The 17,662-nt window shown below is 42.2% G+C and overlaps 1 protein-coding gene across 2 annotated transcripts in view; it reads left to right on the forward strand.

Moving 5' to 3' along the window:
• The first annotated feature begins 2,048 nt into the window (after positions 1-2,048).
• Positions 2,049-17,662, forward strand: part of mpp7a (MAGUK p55 scaffold protein 7a) — a 120,416-nt gene continuing 104,802 nt past the window's right edge. For both annotated transcript variants that reach the window (XM_066665372.1, XM_066665371.1), the window contains exon 1: positions 2,049-2,312. The gene's annotated coding sequence lies outside the window, so the exon portion shown is untranslated. The remainder of the gene's footprint in view (positions 2,313-17,662) is intronic.

The following is a 17,662-nucleotide window of genomic DNA, read 5'->3' on the forward strand; positions in this document are numbered from 1 at the left end:
ACACACAGTCACACACTCACACCTATTGAGACTTTTTAGTCGCCAATCCACCTACCAACATGTGTTTTTGGACTTTTGGAGGAAACCCACTCAGACGCAGGGAGAACACACCACACTCCTCACAGACAGTCACCCGGAGGAAACCCACGCAGACACAGGGAGAACACACCACACTCCTCACAGACAGTCACCTGGAGGAAACCCACGCAGACACAGGGAGAACACACCACACTCCTCCCAGACAGTCACCCAGATGAAACCCACGCAGACACAGGTAGAACACACCACACTCATCACAGACAGTCACCCGGAGGAAACCCACGCAGACACAGGGAGAACACACCACACTGCTCACAGACAGTCACCCGGAGGAAACCCACGCAGACACAGGGAGAACACACCACACTGCTCACAGACAGTCACCCGGAGCGGGATTGGAACCCACAACCTCCAGAACCCTAGAGCTGTGTGACTGTGACGCTACCTGCTGCGCCACCGTGCCACCCTTAAATTGAACTTTCCATATATTTTTTAATTAAATGTAACTGCCCTCAGTAATGCCCCATTTTCATCAAGAGTCGGTACTACACTGCACACACCAGATTATGGTTTAGTCCACAACCTGGGAAAGTACACCTCCTTATACCAATATCAGCACAACCTTATAACACCGCCTTATAGTCCTTAAGCTATTTCTGTAACATGATTAAAAGTACTAATCACTCTGGATAAGACCATGTAAATGCCATGACTGCAAATGTAAACTTTGTGGTGAAAGAGCAGATGATTTTGATACAGTATTTCATCTCTGATTAATATATGTTTTTCCGCTGCAGGCAGGACGTGTTTTATTCTGAACTTGTCAGACCAGTCTGTCCTGTGAAACTGCACACAACTGCCTCCAACAGAGCAGAAGAAACTGCATGTTGGGAACTGAATTTGCTAAGTTTATGACATATTTCATGACCACGTACTGTAAAAACGGACTCTAATTTAGGCTCTTATCTCTACGAGCTCAGGTGAAACTGGACCCTTCAGCAGAGTGGCAGTGTGATTTATAACTTATGTCAGACAATTACAACAAACAAAACATGCAAATACTGTATTTGTGTGGTGAGTGTATGAACAGCTGCATGTTTAATCAGATGTGTTGAAAGAGCCTGTAGTGGTGATAGTGCCATAATACTTTTTGTTCTGAAATGTGAAGGTTGTTGTAATGTCAGTATGTAAAATCTTGCCAGTGTTTTTATTACTTTTAAATCAGTGTTAATAAGCATTGTGTGTGATTAATAATAATTCCATCACATGTGTAATCAGTTTTTTTTTTCAGGTTACTGATAATGGATTTTACATGCCTCATTCCCAGTAAACAATTAGCCGTTGATTCAACGTTGAAATAACGTAATGACTGCCGTCCAATCAACGTTCTCTTGAGGTTGAAAATGAAAGTTGAAAAGACGTTCAAACACAGACATTGAAAAGACGTCTGTTAGACGTATTTTGGATGTCCATTGACGTTATTAATTGGTCCCGAAATAAATTACTTGTATAAAACGCGTTTTGGACGTCCACTGACGTTATCGATTGGTCACCACTTAACTAACTTATTAAGATGGATTTTGGACGTCCATTGACGTTTAAAATATGTCCTTGAGGGACAGACTACTTTCAGACCTATTTTGAACGTTCCTTGTTTACTGGGTTACCTGTCCCATTTTAGATGAAAGCTACAAAATAATAAAAATTAAAAACTAAAGGGGCCCTATTCACTCTGTGAGAGTGTTGTGCTTATAAGAGAAGCAAAAAATCACTAGAGCTGTTACCTTCATACAGTTACAATACCCACAAATTAATAAATATTAGTGAATAAGAACTAAATACTCAAATTACCTTTACGTATCCATTCATAGCTCTTAGTAAAGTTAGTGCCCTGACCATGGGACTCTCTTGTTTAGAATAGGGACAGGTGTGGCTAGTGATTGATTATGCAGTATCCAATAAGACCTCGGATTTTTCTCAGGTCCCGCCTACATTTGTAAGAAGAGCCAATCAGAAGCAGGATTACGTCCGCCCGCCTGTTTCGTTGAACACAGGCTGAACAAGAGCTGTCGCCCTCAAATAGGAATTACGCGGTGGACGCATAACTTATAGTCTAAGTAAACATAGTTTTATGAGACAAATAACATGTTTTGTTAGATTTTAAACCAAGAGTTGAGCTGAAGGAAGCGTTTCTCTGAAGCCAATGCTCAAACGTCGCGGCCAAAGAAGTGTAAGGCGACTTGACTTGATCCGGCGTCTACACATAATTCCGAGTGAGTAGCAACGGCTAACTGAACTTCTTTAGAGAGCAAAGCTTTTTTTTCTGCGCCAGTGTCCCGACGTCCAGAGGCAGAGTACTTCTAACGTTATAGTGGTGTAGGGTAGCGTTTTATTTTCGAAGCATACAACTCAGACGCTCTTAGTTTTCTCGCTTGTATCTGTAGGTCTGGTTTGTTTTGTTTTGCCTGCTCAGAGAGCACAGTGCGCACTTGACGAAAAGAGTGGAGCTTAAAACTGGAGTTTTTGTCCACATCTCTTTCACTTTATCTCCTCGTGGGGCTGGTTTTTATGGCCGTTTGTGTCCCACTGTTGTTACATGAACACACGTCTATGTAAAGTAAAGGCAAATATGTCTTAAACATACATTTAAGTGGTTTTCACAACAACCCAAAGTTGATATTTTAAATATAAACCACTTTACAACACGAACTGAACTGTACTTGTCATTTTTAACTGCATTTATTTAAAAATAAAATCATTAGCATAATTCAAAAGTAATTATTTTTGACTGTCGTCATTGAAACATAGTTTTAGTCCTACATTTATACTTTTCAGTGATGTAGTCTGCATTGTAATGGTGTCCTTCAACGTTCATGGAATACTGGATTCGATATATGCCGTCAATGGGCGACAGGTAGTGTTGCAGTCACACAGCTTTAGGGACCTGGAGGTTGTGGGTTCGATTCCCGCTCCGGGTGACTGTCTGTGAGGAGTGTGGTGTGTTCTCCCTGTGTCTGCGTGGGTTTCCTCTGGGTGACTGTCTGTGAGGAGTGTGGTGTGTTCTCCCTGTGTCTGCGTGGGTTTCCTCCGGGTGCCCGGTTTCCTCCCACGGTCCAAAAACACACGTTGGTAGGTGGATTGGCGACTCAAAAGTGTCCGTAGGTGTGAGAGTGTGAGTGAATGTGTGTGTGTGTGTTGCCCTGTGAAGGACTGGCGCCCCCTCCAGGGTGTATTCCTGCCTTGCGCCCAATGATTCCAGGTAGGCTCTGGACCCACCGTGACCCTGAACTGGATAAGGGTTACAGACAATGAATGAATGATGGGCCGCTGCACGGTACAGGCTTTTTTTCCCTCCTTGAACAGGCAAATTTTTCCTACAAATAATAGATAGTACTAAAATGATGTTACTAATTTTATTTATTTATTTTTAAAAATAGAGATTTAAAGAAGTTGTTTCTGCCTTGTTTTACTGACCAATGCTTTAGGTTCATGCTTCACTTACTCCTGACTTGGTGCCAGTTTGAATTTTATTGCTTGTATAATAGGATGCTTCATATTGTTGCTACAAATGTAACACCATGCCAATTATCTTTAGTAATAATAGACTGTTCCCTGTTATTAGACATTTGTTGGGGAAACAAGTTGTCATTGTGGCTAATATATGGCATGCTAATACATGTATTCTCATAATATTAGAAAGCAGAGGAAACAAGCTGAGTTCCTAGGGCGCCCACCATCCAAACACACCCAGTCTGTTGGGACACATCAAGAAAATGAAGCCACTAAACTTGCTGATACTCTGGCACAAGAGGGATGATGTGTGACACCGCTGCTGTAAACGGATCACAGTATTGGTTCTGTTACACTTTGACACACTGTGCAGTTTCTTGGAAAATGTTCTGCTATCAAAGAAATCTACAGGAATGTTGTTCCACACCTCCAAAGTTGATGTTTAATATTTGGCTATATTTTCTGCTGCCAAAGATTTAAAGGGAAAGTCTACGGTTGTGGGGAGAACTGCAGTTCTCTATGGTTTGTTTGCTTTCAGAAGCTCTGCGTCTTTTAAGGTGGAATGGCATGTTTGAGAAGACAAAGCACTGATGAATTTAAGTTTTTAGTCACAGTTTGAATTACCACAGAAACTACTTATTTTATTTATTGTTTTAGCAGTTGCTAAAAACAAATGCAAAGCATGCTGCCTGCTCTGTTTCTATGTCTAGGTTTTTAAAGACCTAGCTCCTTTTGTAAGGTCTATTGATTTTTCTCAGCTGGCTTTGGTCCTGGTCTGTCCTTTGCAGGCTGCTGTGTAAGAGATCTGCTCATCCATTTCTCTCTCTCTCTCTCTCTCTCTCTCTCTCTCTCTCTCTCTCTCTCTCTCTCTCCCTAATCTTCTGATCAGACAGCTTTAACTCTTCAGTGTGCTGGGTAGGGAGAATTGAAATATGCTGTGTCTTTATGTAAATTGAGGTGAGCTGGCCCTTGGCTCATCTTTTTCACTCCAGTTGCATTCCATTCCCTCACAGTTGGCCTTTAAGTACTCAGGAATCCAGGGTGTCCCGTGGGTGCTGTGTGTCTAATATGGTTACTGGACAGGGGTTTAGGAGACCGTTCACTTTGGAATTCCACTGGGAAATGTGAAGCTTGAAATATTGCAGCAGTGTCTGTTGTGTGAATTAGTAATAGATTCACCCCTTAGTAAGGATGGGCAGTATCCACATTTTTCATACTGTTTCAAAATATTAAAGGTATATGGTATTGCCGTGTGGTGGGGGTGCACAGTTGGACAGGGAGAGCCTCATGAGAGAAGGGTTTTTGGCGCTGTGCAGTTCAGCTCTGCATGCGCCGACAGTGCACACTGACACGTGTGGACAAAAAAAAACGAGTGAAGCTGAAGGAACAGAAAAATTAAAATTAATACATAGGCATAGCTTGCCAGCTAACAGGCCCTTGTGGTTTAGCACACCACAGAAGAAGATTTTCCAGCAAACTGAGGCTCAAAACACACACGTTTAGAGAATAAAGCCTCATATCTGTGAGCATAAAGTCGAGTGAAGTGTTATTTGAGTACTTTCTCCCCCAGCTTCCTTCCTCTATCATTTAACCCAAACTCAGCTCTAAACTCAGAACTGCAGTGGGTTACTGGGCTTGTCAGTGAGCACCTACAGATCTTCACCCAGTGGCTCTCTTAAATGCACACGAATAAACTCTTTAGGCTTGTACTTAAACACAGAACAGAAATTTGACACACCATACATACATCATAGATCCCCCCCTTTTATATTGAGATACTGTCCACATTTATAAAGACCACGGTACTGTACGGTACGGTCGCGGAGAGCCCTTACAGAAGTGGTGCTACAGACATGGACAGAGAATCTCAGGATGCATACATTGAGTTCCCAGCCTGTTAAATTGCTGGCACTCATAGGATTGTGTTAAATATTTATCTCAATGAACACATTATTAAACACCTACTTTGTACGTTTCCTGACTTCTGTTTTTTAGACACTCATCCCCCAGCAGATCTATTATTTCTGCACTGTTTGTCATAGTACTCCAGTTCTTAAACAGGAGTCAGTCTCTGACCACAGCTCTGGTGAGGAACAGAATAAAGTTCCCCCTGGAATATAGTTCTACATTTGTCACACAGCTGTAGCACACAATGTTCAATGGGACATATTCTAAGCCTATTTCCACAAGTTTAAACAGTTCACTGGGCTTTTAATAAATCTCATGTCTAAACAGCCCTGTTCAGAACGACGTGGTTGGAATTGATCGATACTTAATTTTACACGGTGTACAGTGTTTCTCGGTTCCAAACTGTGTCCGTGATCAAACACTCATGTCCACACACATCCATCCATTATCTGTAACCACTTAAACAATTCAGGGTTGCGGTGGGTCCAGAGCCTACCTGGAATCATTGGGCGCAAGGCCCGAATACACCCTGGAGGGGGCGCCAGTCCTTCACAGGGCAACACACACTCACACCTCCGGACACTTTTTTTTGAGTCACCAGTCAACCTACCAATGTGTGTTTTTGGACTGTTGGAGGAAACCGGAGCACCCGGAGGAAACCCATGCGGACACGGGGATAACACACCACGCTCCTCACAGACAGTCACCCGGAGGAAACCCACGCAGACACGGGGAGAACACACCACGCTCCTCACAGACAGTCACCCGGAGGAAACCCACGCAGACACGGGGATAACACACCACGCTCCTCACAGACAGTCACCCGGAGGAAACCCACGCAGACACGGGGAGAACACACCACGCTCCTCACAGACAGTCACCTGGAGGAAACCCACGCAGACACGGGGAGAACACACCACGCTCCTCACAGACAGTCACCCGGAGGAAACCCACGCAGACACGGGGAGAACACACCACGCTCCTCACAGACAGTCACCCGGAGGAAACCCACGCAGACACGGGGAGAACACACCATGCTCCTCACAGACAGTCACCTGTGTCCACACACAGTTTTCCAAAATGCTGAACCTTAGCAGTTGAAAGATTTATTGGATTGGCTTCTCCCTGTGAAGGAATGACTCCCAATCCAGGGTGTGTTCCCAACTTGCCTCCATTGATTCCGGGTCGGCTCCGGAATAGAGACAATGATTGACTGAAACATAATGCCATTTGAGTAAAATAGTGCATGAGTCACAGGCGCAAAAAAAGGCAGAATTGGACATGGATAGACACTTTTTTTTTTTTTTTTTATATCAGTGTTTGTCACAACAAAAACAGAAGGGCTGGTTGCTGAAAAGGGCAGAAAATTCCTCCTGAGCTCTTCCTCGGTGTGGCCTTTCAGACTGAACGAGTGCCAACAGCTGGTCCAGAGCCAGCAAGTGATCTTGTCAGTCATATTATCTTTAGGGAAGGGAAGAGAGGAGGAAGTGAGTGTGTGTACAGCAGTAATAACAGAGGTAGGGGCAGAGATTCCTAATCCCAATGTAGATCAGACCATTTTTCCTTAATCTTACACTCCTCATAAGCTCTGGAGTTACTACAGTTATTATAATTTGGTCTCACTGGTTCTATGTGGTGGTGCACATTGTGCACTATAAAACTACAAGGCATTATACAGTGCTAAATGCAAATGTACCTATTTAACCAGTATTATCTGTAACAGAAACTAAACAAATATCCATAACATGACATTACAGTCTTTACTGGAATTTTATTCCAACTTTCTATTCCACTATAAATGATAGAGCAACTACATTGTGGAGTTCACTATTGGTGCACATGTCTGATGCTTGTGAGCCTTTAAGAGTGGAACATGGCCTACAAACAGTGCTATTCTACTCACCTCCAACTCCCTCTGTGGTATGTAGAGATCGGTCTGACCATGTCGTCCTATCCACGACCCAAAGACAATCTCTTTCTTTCTGAATCTGCACAAAATGGCAACGTAAACAATAATATCAACATGTTGTTGTACTTCCGTGTTTGTATTTGCATCTCCTAGGTAACGCAAACCACGTTTGGGGGCGTGTTTGGTTTCTTTTGTACAGAAGGTTCTACAAAGTCGCGCTGTGTATTATCCCCAGTCATTTAGTTTGTTATATTGTACACACACACACACACACACACACACTGGTGTAGTGTGAGATACCCAGTCTGTTTGCAATCTGCTCTGAATTTAAAGGTTGTGCAGTGTACCCAAGGCTTAAATGTCACCATCTTTAGGGGGTTTATTTTTGAGAGACAGGAGAACATCAATTTCCACTCTTGATTCAGCTTGAAAGAAATCGTTATTTATCGTGAGAAGATAAATTAGCATTCAGAGTTTCAGAAAATGTGATGCTTTTTAAAAGCAAATTACTGAGTGAAGGAAATGGACAAAAATGGAAAGACAAATGAATAGTTTTCCTAAATCATTAAACCGTAAGTTATTAGTACAATTAATAATAATTGGAGTGTACTGGCTGCTCATTGGACCTGCTGAATATGATGTGTGTGCATAAGTGCATCTCGATTGGCAGTGTAAGCAGACGTTACTGATTTGACCCAGCCTGAACAGGTGTCTGATGTTTGGACTTTGATTGTCCTGTGGCTCTGCATGCATAACATTCCAGTGATTTGTTCCTTGTTGTTGGGAGAGAGTGGGACTGGGAGTGAGATGTCTGGGAATGTGTAAAATGTTAAGATACTGCAGGTGCCTTAGCTGTTGCTGAACCTAAAATCATCCCACTATATCAGCAGCCGAGTAAAGAAGTTTACTTTTTAGTTTTCAATACATGTTTAGATGTGTTAATATGGATCTTACAGTTAGGTTTTTTCTGGTATGTGTGGTTTTGTTTAAAGGCTAAGCACCACTTAATGGACCTCCATGAATATTTCTCATTATTGTAGTTACTGACAGATATAAGTATGAATTAAAATGAAAATGGCAGCTTAATTTGCTTTAAAACTGACAATTTTATTAAATTGACGGAAAAACCCGAGCTCGCTACGGAAATTCTTGAACGCAACCGTGACGTCACTGGTGGACAACCGCTGAACAACGCCGCGGTAAAACACCGTTATGACTGACTGTTATGACAGTATCTAGCTAAATAACCAACATTATTCACGACAATAGCCTAGCAATAAGCTAAACTCAAATGTAGAGGTACCGTTATTCTTGTAAATGTGATCGAAGTCGAACTCGAATTCCTCCGACACTATAAACCTCCGTAATGCAGCTACGTAGCCGAGTATAATCTGAGACACCGAGTTTAGCGAGTCAAGCTAACGTTAACTAACACCAACTAAAACAGGCGAAGTGAGTGTCCTCACCCTGTTTACCTCCATGTTACAGAGGCTCTTGAACACCTTTTGTTGGTGTCCTTACATGCCCATATTGTTGGAAAAGCGCCAGTGAAATGAGCTACAGATAACGGAGTGAGCGGAGGGTCCTTTCCAAAGTGCCCGTTTAAAGTGGACAAATTTAGTCCATTTTCTGGATATTTTGGGATCTTTGGGCCATTTGCTCACAGATGTCCCACTGTACATTGAATGATTGCAGCACAAAAACAACACACCTTTTCGTCATTTTGCATTAAATTAAGTGCAGCTTCTAGAGTGTTGTCCACCATCTACGTCACAGGCAAGACGCCTATTAGAGTTTCCGAACACCGTTGGGGGGGGACCAACGGTCTTTTCCTTGAATTAGTAAGAAATAACATTTTTTCTGACTCAAATTCCACTGTATTTATTTGTTTAACCCTTTCATATCGCTGGTGCTTAGCCTTTCAGCAGAGAGAGTCACTGTAGTTGGAAGTGAATGTGAATTGAGTCATTGTATCTTTACAGCCTGTAATGGAGAATAATTAACCAGTGCTGCTAATTCAGATTTGTAATCTGCACACACTTCATGTACACAATTTTAAAGCCAGCCCTTAAAATGAAAATTCAAGTGACTTTTAAGGGGCAGCCACTGTGGTCATTTGAGAGCGCACAGTTTGGGTAAGTTGTCTACCCAGTTTTGGCCATGTAGTGTGTATTATACTTAAAATTCTGTCTTAACGTTTTAAAGTGTTTGAGGTAATATCTAAATAAACCAATCAGAATCGATCTACTCCACTTGGTAAAAGTAAACCTGTTCTAACAGAGGGATCTTGTGAATGCCAGAGAAGGTTGAAACGGTTGTAGTTTAACGAAACGTAAAAAGTGAGTCACGTGGGAGATTTGTTTTCTTTGTTGAAGGTAAAAAGTCCTGAAGAAAGCAGTGCTACTTTTGTCCTCAGGACAGTGTTCAGTGTCAGAGCTCAGGTGCTCAGTGCACAGAGGCCTGCTGCTCGTAGGATGCAAACACAGCAAGTAGGATATGCTTCAGCAGTGCTGACGCCTGAGTTATTCCACATGTCTGTTGCTAGGTAGCCAGCTGGCCGGCCTCAGCGTGGCATCATACTTCTACATGATTGCACCCAAGAGAACTTTGCATTTTTAATGACCCAGCATGAAACCCAATCAGACTAGTATTTTTATTCTTATTTAGGTGTTTATTTTAGGGCATTAACTGTAGCTCCATCTTTAGCAAATGAACCACATGTGAAAACAGCTAAAGGCTTAAGTTAAGCCCAGTTATGATGTAAATAAGGGAGAAGCCTGATGGAGCGTGAGCTTAAATTATCAGCATAGGAATGTGGGACAAAATACGATGCCGTTTGGGCACAGACTTTGAGTGTAATCCTGGAGCTGTTCCTGTGAGAGATTTACTAGGACACAAGGTAAGCAAACACTGATCTGGCAGAAGCAATGTTACTGTAAAATGTTGTAGTTTTCAGGTCTCGAATAGCGTGGTTACTGTCAAAGAGGACATCTTTATGTGTTTATTTATAATCTGCAAACCTCAGCTACTGCTTATGTTTCAGTCCCCACAGTGTCTCATGATGAGCCCTGACTCCTCACTGGAGACTGAGACGGTTCTTAATCTTGTCTCTTGGGTCATCTGATTGGAGGCTGGGGATTCTGCGATATCGAACGTGGCACTAACGTTTTTAAATTCCCAATTATTTTATAGTGCCCCATTGTGGTCAGAGGCTTCCAGTTGTGCACACTTTTGTACAGTTTTGACAATGGAATGCCATGAAATTTGACGCTTTGGAACAGCTGCAGAAACTTAAGTTCACCATGCCCAATGCCAGGCGTCAACTAGAGGAGAATAATGCCCACCAGGATTGGGCTGTGGAGTGGTATTCCCTCTATATTTATAGGTTTAGTTCTATCACAAAGTAGTTTATCTGGGTGAACCTGGTTTTCCCAACACTTACGCACTTTATTTTCTGTAAAGTTCTTGTGCTGGGGAATCACCGAGAGGTGCAGCACATTTGGGGTCTTCAGGATCTTCACTGAGAACAAGGGAAGTTGTCTAATACATGATTAAGTGTACAGTATGAGGCCAGTGTGCCAATGTGCTAAAATTATTCTGCTGTTTCTATTCCAGTTGCTGTCTGGAAATCTAGGCCCTGCTTGTTTATCACTGCTTTTGTTTAATAGATGAGAGTTTCCCATGGACCGCCTCATGCATTATAACCACCTCTCTCTCCCCGGCTTGGCTATTAATAATTCAGCTATGTTGGGAAACGGGGAAAAGTAGACTAAAATAACCCCGTGTGTGTGTTAGCGCGAGTTTTTGGGCTTTTTAAAATGGGCTTAACAAACACACATTGCTCACTAGATGACGGATATCTGTTCTTTTTCACAGTATCCACCTGGAACATGCGACGACTGCCAATCTGTGCTAGTACGTTCACCACAAGTCAGAATTATTCATTTGGATTTGAAGGAATTGTGGGAATGATTAGGAGGAAAGAAGTGGCCACAGTGAGAGATGTGACATGAGGGAAATCACCTATACATTTTGAGAAAACGCCCAGGGACATCTAAAGGCTGGCACTATTTGTTCAGTTCAGTGTCTGTCACTGGAGCTCACACTGACCATAGGGACAACTCTCTGTTGGCCCCCAACAGCCACCGAAGCTTCTTCCTTGGCGGGGGGGTCTCCCATCCGCATACTAGCCAGGCCCGGACCTGCTAGGGGGTTCAGGCGCAAACATGTCCCGAGTTCAGACACACTATGGCTGCTATAGAAAGTAATCTCCATACTGAAATGTACCAGTGCCCTCCAGCACTGTTTTTCTGGATCGTGCGTGTCTCTCCCTGAGCTCACGAAACCAGTATAACCTACAGATTACATCAAAAATGGCTGAGTTATCTCAAACTTAAATTCTCTATCTTTTTGCTTTCTCTCTTGTTTCTCTCTCCTTCAGTCAGCAGGAATTGGTGTGAGGGAGGGAAAAAAAGAAGAAAGGAATAAAGTCACACTGTTCTTTTGTGGGCCCTCTCTCTGGCTGGAAATGTGCTGATTTCGGAATATGTGCTGATGCTGAACATTTTTCTTCTGTTCTTTCTTCTGTGGTCCGCTGGTTCTTTTCAGGTCCTGAGTCCTTCTGCATGTGTCATTTGTATACACACAAGCACTGTGTGTGTGTATGTGTGGTTCTGTGTGTGGCGGCTGATAATCCCTTCATTGTGTGCAGATGTCTGAAGTGGCCTGTGGCCTGCTGTGTCATTTCTCTGGCTCTTAACAGTGGTCTCTGCTCTAGACCCTTAGACACGTTTAGAACGATGGACCCTTAATCCCCAAGGCATTTCCCAAAATCAGACCCTCAGGAGCGCTAACATGCTTTAACCCAAACATCTGGGAGGGAGGGAGGGAGGGAGGGAGGGAGGGGGAGAGAGAGAGAGAGAGAATGAATCAGAAGTAGCATTCTTGGTAAGACTAGGATTCGCTCTGTATGATAATTGCTTGTATGCATTTCTCTAATTATGTGATCATTTGGTTGAGTAAATATTAAAATAAAGGATGCATGATGATTATTATTGTGCCACATTGGACATTTATAACACAAGACAAATAAGGGAAATGCAAACACACACTCAGACATTCATTCATTCATTCGTTGTCTGTAACTGTTATCTAGTTCAGGGTCACGGTGGGTCCAGAGTAGGGATGCACCAATACCAGGTTTTCCCCACCAATACCGATATTTCATGTTCAAGTATCTGTTAATACCAACTCTATCTATCCTACAGATGCCTATAAAGCCAGATATTTATATTCCTGTACTTAATTTTTTTTTTTGTTAAAGCAGTGTTCTGTAATATGTAATAAACTTGAATGAATAACATTTACTTCTTTAATAACTGCACAATAAAAAATTAAGAACCATGATAAACAAAACTTCCACTATGCAGTAACAAGTACAAGCAGGAACACACAGTCTAGCCTGACTGAACAGCTTTTTACACTGTTTGAAGATATTTGTCATGACTGAAATGCACTTTCTAAGGACTGTGTTTGACCTGTGCTTCTTTGTGGTTTGAATGATGTCAGTGTTCTTTGGCATGCCTTAAACTGGGGTTACGCAACACCACTTTTAGCCCCGTTTTTAAATATTTTTGCCTGGTTTCAGACCAGTCACAGCATATCAAACATTTGAATTTTTTTTCAATATGGAATATGGAATATCGAATATGGACATAGTCACGTAGTGTAAACTCTCCAACAACTCAACTCTGAATGAGTAACTTGAGCGGCCAATGAGAACAGAGCAGAAAGTAAACACAGGCACATGCAGTGGAGCTCTACAGTGGATTAAACGGTTAAACTCTTAAAAACTACATTATATTACATAGTGCTGGATGCACATGTCCCCAAATAATGAGTATTACCTGTAGGAGAACGTCACACAACACGCTGTTACAGCCTTTATTCCAACTGAAATCTAACTTCGCATTCCACCTTAAATGACACAACACTGGTGCACGCTATGGTGCTGTTTCTAAACCAGTTAAGGTGGAACGTAGCCGCAACTATGTGCTAGTCTACTAATCTTTAGCTTCCGCTGCAGTGTATAGAGACTGACTGTGCAGCAAGTTGTACATCTGTATTTATCTGTGTCTCTAAGGAAATGCAAGTTGCATGTTTAGTTTCGGGAGCTTGGGGTTGTGTAGTGTTACGCCCAGTTGTGTAGTGTGTGTGATGACAAAAACAGTTGTGTAGTGTGAAATACCCAGTCTGTTTATAATCTGCTCCAACTTTAAATTGAGCTGCATCTAGTGGCGTGCATGTGCGTCAGTATCTGCTTCATGGGGTGTGTCCCAAAAAGTGCCCTGTGTACTACATGTAGGGAATAGTGAGTAGTGGGCCATTTTAAACACGCCTATTGTATCAGTGCTCTCTGTAGCCGATACAGATACTGTGTTTAAGTGCCAGTATCGGTGCCGATACCGATTTCAATATCGGTGAAACACTAGTCCAGAGCCTACCTGGAATCACTGGGCGCAAGGCAGGAACACATCATGGAGGGGGTGCCATTCCTTCGCAGGGCAACACACACTCACACAGACACTTGAGTCACTAATTCACCTACCAACGTGTGTTTTTGGAGCATGGGAGAAAACCCACGCGGACACAGGGAGAACACACGAAGTCACCCAGAGCGGGGCTTGAAACCACAACCCCAGGGCCCTGGAGCTGTGTGACAGTGACACTACCAGTTGCATGCTCTGACACTGTTAAAATCAATGTTATAATAAATGAATGCTGTTATCAAGGTTAATTGGTAATGATCATGAAAATAATAATCATAGTCTTAATATTTAAAGGCAGTTTTGTGTTGTAAATGTTTCTGAATACTTAATGTCTGTGAGTTTGAACGGAATGTTTTGCTTTTGAACACAAACTTCAAGCCTTCCTTCAGTTAGCTTTTACATGTGTAGAACATATAATCCTGAATTCTTAATTATGGTTCTTAGTGCCAGTGCTCTCAGTGCACAGATGACTAAAGTGCTGTTTCAGAAGCAGGGCTGGGTGTGATAAAGCAGGGGTAATGTGAAACTGCAGAGCAGTAGGTCTTTGGGCTGACTGGAAATAACAGCCTTACCTTAAATTGCTGAATTAACTTTGCAAATTTCAGCCTCCAGCCAGTTCTTTAGGTATTGCATGCTGTTCTTAGCTCGATTGGTAGTCTGAATTCAAGATGATAATTAGAACTTGTTTGCTGGTAGTCAAATGACAGAGTTTCTCTAAATTACACGTCCACCTGAGTATGGTTTAAAGATCCTGTGGACCATTGTCAAAAAGCTTTCATTAGTTATGTTTAAAGGCTAAGCACTACTTAATGGACCTCCATGAATATTTCACATTATTGTAGTTACTGACAGATATAAGTATGAATTAAAATGAAAATAGCAGCTTAATTTGCTTTAAAACTGACCATTTTATTAAATTGACGGAAAAACCCGAGCTCTCTACGGAAATTCTTGAACGCAGCCGTGACGTCACTGGTGGACAACAGCTGAACAACGCCGCGGTAAAACACCGTTATGACTGACTGTTATGACAGTATCTAGCTAAATAACCAACAATATTCATGACAATAGCCTAGCAATAAGCTAAACTCAAATGTAGAGGTACCGTTATTCTTGTAAATGTGATCGAAGTCGAACTCGAATTCATCCGACACTATAAACCTCCGTAATGCAGCTACGTAGCCGAGTATAATCTGAGCCACCGAGTTTAGCGAGTCAAGCTAACGTTAACTAACACCAACTAAAACAGGCGAAGTGAGTGTCCTTACCCTGTTTACCTCCATGTTACAGAGGCTCTTGAACACCTTTCGTTGGTGTCCTTACATGCCCATATTGTTGGAAAAGCGCCAGTGAAATGAGCTACAGATAACGGAGTGAGCGGATGGTCCTTTCCAAAGTGCCCGTTTAAAGTTGACAAATTTAGTCCATTTTCTGGATATTTTGGGATCTTTGGGCCATTTGTGCACAGATGTCCCACTGTACATTGAATGATTGCAGCCAAAAACAACACAGCTTCTAGAGTTGTTGTCCACCATCTACGTCACAGGCAAGACGCCTTTTAGAGTTTCCGAACACCGTTGGGGGGGGGGGGGACGGTCTTTTAACAACGGTCTTTTAAACCTTATTCCTTGAATTAGTAAGAAATAACATGTTTTCTGACTATCAATAAACACAAGTTAGGAACTCAAATTCCACTGTATTTATTTGTTTGACACTTTCATAGAGCTGGTGCTTAGCCTTTAACGTGATTTTTCATACACAAAGTAGAGCGTAATTAGTGGTTGAACTACAGATATTCCGCATCTTGCATACTCCTTGTTTATTTAATTCAGATATTCCTACTTGTTTCCAGGAGCAGAGAGAGAATGTATAGCCTAATCTTCTGTGTAGGGCACATCCTTTAGGGTTTGAGGGAAAAATGCTATAAATTATATGCCACAGCATAATTTGAAACTAGCTTTACTCCAGTTCCATCCTTTGAGCTGTAATTTATGGCAGCGTTTATGGTATGTTGGTCAAAAGCCTCTTGAAATCCACAATGCTTATGGGGTTTGGCTAGACCAATGCAGGACTATGTTCCGCCTCAAAGTGAACTGTATGCGAGTGCTACCTTGGTTGCTTTAACATTAACCCCAGATGATGACCTTGGCACCTCCTAAAGCATCTGACCAAAGACGCTAAATATTGTCTGCGTTTATATTCGACATGATATCAGCTCCCTCTGATTTAGTTTACTTTAGTTTCCTTGTTGGTTAGAGGCAATTACATTCATTCTTTTCCAGAATGTTTTTGGATGTCCTCTAATAGACCCAGGTTCAATCAGATGGGAGGATGTGCTGAGGTTAGGAGAACTTGAGCAAGAGCTTGGCATGTGATGGTACGACCTCCACACTGCAGTAAACTTGGTCTGAACTCTTACGGTTTGAAGAGTTCTTAGTATTTTTATTTATTTATTTATTTTGGGAAAATCCCCTTCTCCTAAAAGAGAAGTTTTCAGAAATGGTTCTGTATCAAAGAACTAGACGATCATCTGTAGAACATTCTCATAAAGATTCTGTACTATTCACATGCTTTTCTTAGAGTGTACTGTTAGCAAGACACATTTATGAACGTTATATAAACAGTGATGTGCATGGACATATTGCATCAAACAGATCACTGAATTCAACTCTTATTCAGCAGTAAAAATGTGCCTTGATTCCATGCATGGTTTCCAGCTGCACTGCTTCTGTTTTGCTCTGCTTTGTGCAGAAACTGGAACCTGGTTATTGAGGCACCAGATCAGGAGCAGACAATGCAGTGGTTTCCCAGTGAGAGATCCTGTCCCTGGGGCTTAATCTTATGTGAAGCTTGCAGGGGTGGTATCCAGTAACTGGAAATCTATCTCTTAAATCTTGGAGGCCCTGTCTCTGTGGTTGTTAGGTTAGACACCTATGGTACTTTCAAATGTGTACGTAACCACTACATAACCTACTGTTTGGGCCTAAATATTTACTTATTTGTGTGTGTATGGGCATTTCACTCAGATTTGCTTATCAGTTTTTCAAGTGGATCAGAAACAGCAGTATATCTAGAGTTTTTATACACTGCTAACTCACTGTCCACTCTATTAGACACACCTACCTTGTAGTTGTAATGTCAGGGACAGTAGCTCATCTGTTGCTGCGTAGTTTGTGATGGTCCTCCTCTAGTCCGTCAGTGGCCACAGCGCACTGTTGGTTGAATGTTTCTGGTTGACAACTTTCAGCAACCATGTTGTGTCTGATCCACTCATACCAGCATAACACATGATGTTCTGGTCTTTCTGCTGAGAAACAAAGGGTCCTGGCACTCGTGGATGTTTTTGTCATGTTCTTCCTACCTAAACATTGTTACCGACCAAGTACTCGTCTCCATGGCAGCGGGAATCCCTGATGGCAATGGCGTTATTCAGCAGTACAGTATCTTAAATATGATCTTTGATTAGCCTCCTTCCCAAATCAGTCCCCATTTAGGAATGTGTGGCTTCAACCAGATCACAGACATTGTATATAAAGGTGTATATAGTCCAGATCCGACTGGATGCTCTGAAGACTGCATGATTGTGCTAATATTCAGAATTCCTGATGATATTCGTCATGCCATATGTCTTTGTGCCCAGACTTGAATCATAACACTTTTTCCTTCTGTACTGTGCCATGTTTCCATTTGTTGGGAAGGATATCTGAGCTAGTTGAGCAACAGTGATAGGAGGGGGTAGCTGGAGGTG

The sequence above is a fragment of the Hoplias malabaricus genome, chromosome 3 (assembly GCF_029633855.1).
Source record: "Hoplias malabaricus isolate fHopMal1 chromosome 3, fHopMal1.hap1, whole genome shotgun sequence".
Lineage (NCBI taxonomy): Eukaryota > Metazoa > Chordata > Actinopteri > Characiformes > Erythrinidae > Hoplias > Hoplias malabaricus.